This window comes from Spermophilus citellus (genome assembly GCF_964194105.1).
Source record: "Spermophilus citellus genome assembly, chromosome: 14".
NCBI lineage: Eukaryota > Metazoa > Chordata > Mammalia > Rodentia > Sciuridae > Spermophilus > Spermophilus citellus.
In genome coordinates this window covers 92,680,658-92,686,657 of record NC_138194.1, presented here as the reverse complement: position 1 = coordinate 92,686,657, position 6,000 = coordinate 92,680,658, and the positions used below count along the sequence as shown (strand labels likewise).

General features: G+C 42.1%; 1 long non-coding RNA gene across 1 annotated transcript in view; it reads right to left on the bottom strand.

Moving 5' to 3' along the window:
• Positions 1-205: 205 nt before the first annotated feature.
• Positions 206-6,000, bottom strand: part of LOC308633278 — a 399,929-nt gene continuing 394,134 nt past the window's right edge. The window contains exons 10-12 of the long non-coding RNA XR_014018743.1: positions 4,345-4,499; positions 2,977-3,150; positions 206-767 (exon numbers count right to left, since the gene is read on the bottom strand). This is a non-coding gene — a long non-coding RNA (uncharacterized lncRNA). The remainder of the gene's footprint in view (positions 768-2,976; positions 3,151-4,344; positions 4,500-6,000) is intronic.

The window sequence follows — 6,000 nt, the reverse complement described above, 5'->3', positions numbered from 1 at the left end:
CAACCCATCTTGTACACATCAGTTAAATGACTAATCAAGGCTTGATATAATGTTAAGGATTTATATTTCAATAAAGTCAAAAAGCTGAGCTGATACTTGCTCACTCTCATTAACTAAAGCATTTGTTTTCTAGCTGGGAAAAATTGGGGAGAGAAATCGCTCCCAAAGAAGCTTGGAATCCCTTGATCCTGCTAGCCTGCACCTTCATCTTCTCCCTGAATTGATTCTAAGATGTAAGAAAAATTCAGTTTACTGAAAGCCAACTCATTGTAAATATCATGCATATAAGTTAATTGAAATTGGGGTTTTAATCTAACTTTTATTAGCAAGTAATAAGAACATGAAAGATGGTGGAATAAGATGGACATCATTACCCTAAATACATGTATGAAGACATGAATGGTGAGACTCTATTTTGTCCAACCAGAGAAATGAAAACCTGTGCTCCATGTGTGTGCTATGAATTGAAATGCATTCTGCTGTCATGTATAAAAGAATTACAACAAATAAATTAATTAATTAATTTAAAAAATAAAAACATGAATTAGGGTATCATTAGTTGCTATTATAAACAAATCCCCAAAATGTATGATGTCCCAACACAACCGAAATGTTCACAAATGTAAAATCCAAAATGGGGGGTGTTCATCAGCAATTGGTCTTCTTCCTGGTTCCAGAAAACAGGTGTCTCCTTCTTGTGGCTTTGTCATCTTCCACAAGAGACTCCCAAAGCTATGGCACATCTGAATCCACAAGAAGATGGTAGTCTGAACAGAATGTGTGAGACCATGAGAGACCTTTCTGTGCCAGACCAGAAAGTGGGCCATATCCTTTCCAGGTACAGACTATTGGTCAGAGTTGATCACATGATCACAACTAATGCAAAGGAGGTTGGGAAATGTAGGCAGTGTTCCAAGGAAGACAAGGACACAGTATGGTATGTCTCCAGATAGGCACATAAGCTTGGACCAGCCGCAAGAACAACAGAATGGCAGTTTTCAAAGTGCATCATGGAAGCTAGAGAAGTGAAGCCCCATCTCTTAGAGTCTTAAATGGAATAAAGATATAAGATGTTCTGCCAAAAAAAATAAAATAACTGTCATCATGGGACTTTTCTTTCTAAGAAATGAAATGGATACATTTTAGGGAGAAACAAGGGGATTAATGGGGGGCTCATCAAAATAACATCAATATTAGTCTTAAATTTTCATTTACCATAAATCACCTTTCTCATGTAGTCCAGCTAATCTGGGTTTCACCTATGCAGGTAATAAACTAAGGCTATTAATCAGTGATATTTTGGTATTAATTATCTTAGTGAATCCCTCCTCATCAAATATTTTACCTCAGACTAAATTGATGCCTCGTGATAGAAATAAAAGGAAGGAAGGGCAGGAGGGAGGGAGGGAACATGCCCCTCCCTCTGTGAGCTGCAGGCCCTCTCCTTCCCTGGACAGCTACACTTGGCTTTTAAAAGCTGCCTTCCTCCTCTACTTACAGTGACAAAAAGCAGCTCTGAGGAGGAAACCCAAGAACATTCAAAACCAGGTTACAACTCCCTTTAGTAATTTGATTCTGTAACAAAATATGCATGTGAACAAATTATCTTCAAACTCCTGCAAGAAGAGGTCCAGTGCTCATGGGAATTCAAATTTATTTCAAATGTGGAGGAATTCTTTCTACCACTTTTTAACATGTATTTCATATCTATGAGCATGAAAGAAATATTTCTGATTTCTCTCAGTAAAACCCTTAACTCCAATCAAAAGCCAAACAGACGGGCATTTCTCTCTCTCTCTCTCTCTCTCTCTCTCTCTCTCTCTCTCTCTCTCTCTCTCTCTCTCTCTCTCTCGTGCTAGGGATGAACCCAGGGGTACTTAACCACTGAGCCACATCCTCAGCCCTATTATTATTATTATTATTATTTTTTGAGACAGGTTCTCACTAAGTTGCTGAGGCTGAGTTTGAACTTGCAATCCTCCTGCCTCAGCCTCCTGAGCAGAGTGCACCATGACACCCAGCCAAACTGACCTTCTTTATGTCACGGGTGCAGAGTGAAGAGATGAATAGCTTAGACTTCTCCATCATGCGTGTCTGTCTGGAACAAAATGTGCACACAGCCTCACCCCTGCAGTCAGAGCTATTGTTGGAGAAAGGTAAACACTGAGGCTCCATTCGCTACGGTCTGATATCCATAAGGGTACAGGAAATAGATAAACACTGCTAATTCAATCAAGTACAACTAAGACAGAAGTTTTATTGTAAATTTTCAGGGTTAGAGATGTGTTCATAGTTTTGGAATCAATGACTGAATTTCTGACCTCATTTTAAAGGAAGTGCTCTTAATTTTAGAAAAAAAAATGTTGTAGAACTGTTTATTACAGGAAATAGAAATAGTTGGAATTGGTTAAATTAATTTAGCACATAGAATATAATGATGATGTTTAAAATTATGCATATACTATCAAAGGTAAATGGCTCCATTCATATGCAAATCATTACAAATTGTTCATTAGCAAACTGACTTTTTTAAAGCTCTAGCACAAAATTGTGAGCGTCCTCTTTAAGTGAATATATTTCTATATAGTTGTTGAACAGCTGAAATACTATGTCTCTGTTTCTAAGGTTGGAGCGTTTTAATTACTTTGCTTCTGAGAATGGGTTGAAATTGAATTTAGGTCTCACTTTGAAAATGATGTCATTTTGCAATAACCTGGAGACACATTCAAAAGACAATCTTAGGTGAAAGACGCAGGAAAGAATATTGTTAGAACAGTTTGGCAACAAGTTGAAATTTGAATGGAAAATGAAACTTTTTCCCCATGGTTTGCCTCCTTTCAGAGTTTCTGCAAGAAAAAAGAATCAAATAATTCTTTGAGAAAAAAAAATGCATAAATACATATAAACTTAGGAATCGTCGCCCCTTTGATCTCTCTACCTTCTCAGCTCCCAAACTGCAAGGATCATTTAGGTTACCTGAAGCCTGACCTCAGCCAGCTGGCTGCACAGCTTCCTAGGAATCTCAGCGAACATCATTCCCAGTTTGTTGGAGGCCCTCCAAAGGCTGACTTCCACTTCCAAAGCGTCCAGTTAGGTCTTCTCTGCCAGAAGCACATCACAGGCAGCTCGGATGGTGATGTTGGTGATCAACTTAGAAAAGAGATGCAGACAGGAATTACATTCTGCCCACTCTGAAGTTCTCCTTTCAACTGGTTCTAGAAAGAATTTCTCAGAATGAGGAAATTTGCGGCAGCAGAGGATTAGTATCTTCCTTTCCCCAACTCTTTATTTATTTTTTTATTGTTGTTCTTATTGTTAGTATTGGTACCAGGGATTGAACCCAAGGGTGCTTAACCACTAAGTCACCACATCTCGATGTATTTATGTTTATTTGACAGGATCTCACTAAGTTGCTTAGAGCCTCACCAAGTTGCTGAGGCTGGCCTCAAACTTGTGATCCTCTTGCCTCAGCCTCCCAAGCTGCTGGGATTACAGGCGTGTGCCACCATGCCCCGCTTACTACTTTAATTTGAATGTACCATTTTCAAAAATACGTGGAGGGCATGCTGAGTCAAGTCTCTTTCTACCAGCATTCTCCTTACTACTCTCGGTGACAGAATGCGGTTTTGTTTCGTTTTCAGTGACAGTAGCAGGGAGCCTATCTGCCGTCAGAGCCTTCTAATCATTCTAAGAGAACATTTCTCTCTCTCCCCTGCATTTAATCACATCCTCTGCCTCCATAATTAAAAATAACCGGTGTACGTCCTCTTCAGGCAGAGATACAATGTCCCCTTTGTTCCCAGGGTTCTGAGGTGGGGACCCTTGCCATCTGACAGTGACACATCTCAAGAACCCTACTTGTCTGTGATTCAACTCCTCAATTCCTGTCCCTCCCCTCCTCCACATACAGACGTGGCGTTGGTTTTAGGAGTGTCAGGCCATTCATTCAGTCCATGGGAACCCAAGAGCTGTCAGCAGTACATTAGCCACTGGGAAGGTGGCAGGGGACGTATGCCTGAAACAAACTTTTGCAATGAGTTAAATCAAAACCTCAACTGTCCAGAGTGCTCGGAGAGTGTCTTAGGACCTAGTTTAGTCTAAGGCAGTTCTTCAGTTTTTCCTCCCCCGGTACATTAGGCAAGGTCCAAAGACATTTCCAGTTGTTCCAATGTGAGGGGAAACGGGGAGACGAAGGGAGGGCTACCGACATTGAGTAGGAGGTAGGATGCTGCGAAAATCCTACAGTGCACAGAAGGGCACTAAAAGCAAAGAATTATTCAGCTTAAAATGTCAAGAATGTCAAAGATGAAAGCTCCTGGTAATCTCCAGTAAGCAAAGACTCACCTGCAGGGCTGGGCCCTTGCCTAGAGTTTCTTGTCAGTAGGTCCAGGGTGGGGACTGTGCAGTTGCATTTCTCACAAGTTCCAGGTGATGCCGGCATTTGGGGTGCAGGACTGTACTTGGAAGAAATGTCCTATGGACTCTTAGAGGAGGAATCCCTGAGAAAATGATGTGTGAAAGTTCAGCAGGAGTTAGCTGGAGAACCAGGGAGAAGATCAAATTTTGCAGGCAGTTTATGGGAGAAGCTCAGAGGTGTGAGGTTGTGGCATGATCAAAGCACTGAAATCAAGGAAGATGGGGTTGGATGGAGCTGGAGAGGGACCCAGAGCCAGGTTGCTCAAGGCTACAGTAGGATACCGATCTGTTGCCTAAAGGCAAAAGAAAGACACAGAAGAAATTCTAGCAGGGAATTGGGGCAACTTGACCAGGCATTTAGGGAGTGAAGGAGGAGTACGGTATGTTTTCTATAGTTCAATATAATAAAAGGGCATGGCTTTTACAGCCAGGCAGTCCTGGATGCCAACTGTAGCTCAGCCTTTTATATGATCCAGGCAAATTACTTCACTTCCATGAGCCTCAGTTTCCTCACCTATAAAATAGGAACATTCAGACCTAGTTCCTCGGATTGTTGTGGGAATAAATGAGATCACGTTCATAAAAGTGTCTGGCACACAGGAGGACTCAATGGATGTTAATTCCCTTCTATTAAGTACGAGAGATGAAAGGACTAGGGGCTCCTCCAGCGCCTCATTTGCATCTCAAAGAGAACACAGCAAAGCGTTCTGTCCACAGAGCCCTTGCATCACCCGTGTGTGCCAAGCCTGTGCCAGGGCCTGCTGTTGGCATGTCTTAAGTGCAAATTAGGCGAGTGCCTCCCACACAAAAATGCTTCGAAGCTAATGCTAGGTTTGCAGATACCATCACAGAGCTCAGGCCAACGTTACCTAATTTATAGATGTTTGGATACTTCAGAGGCCCTTTTACCATTTCCCTTATTGTTTTGTAGCCTGACAATGGGGAGGAGAAACAGCGTTTGGAACCACAATAAATAATAATACTTAGCGTTAAATAACATTTGCCATCTTCAAAGCCATTTACAAACACTCACAAATTAAGATGCACCCAGCCCCAGCCTTGGGAAAGTATCATTATCTCTGTTTCTTCAAGCCAGCAAAGAGGATGAGGTCATTGGAGTTGCCCAAACCCTGTGGCCAGTTGGCACCGAAATGGGCTGCTTCAGTTCCATCCAGACATCCCAAGCGGGTCCATTCCAGAACATTCTGGTCATCTCCCAGGAATGGGGGTAGTGCGAAGCGTTTGGGGGAATGAGTTCCACTTTTCAGGAACCTCCTGTGAATTTGGGTGGGTGCAGCTATGCCCAGCACAACCTGAGCTAAACTTAATTGGGAGCATTGCTGTCAGCCAACAAGGTTGCTGGGACAGTTCCCAACTCATCCCCTGCCATCTCCCAGAAAACTGAGCAAAATGTCAGGATCTTTCTGTGTGCTGAATAATTACATAATTAATCATGATAAGATCTCAGAGTTTCCTCATCTTCCAACTGGAGTGGTAATGACCCACAGGGTATCTGCGAAGGCAGGCACCGTAGGCAGAAGTCCTGGTAGGGAGCTAGGTAATTGACGCAAGGAAGATTTCTTT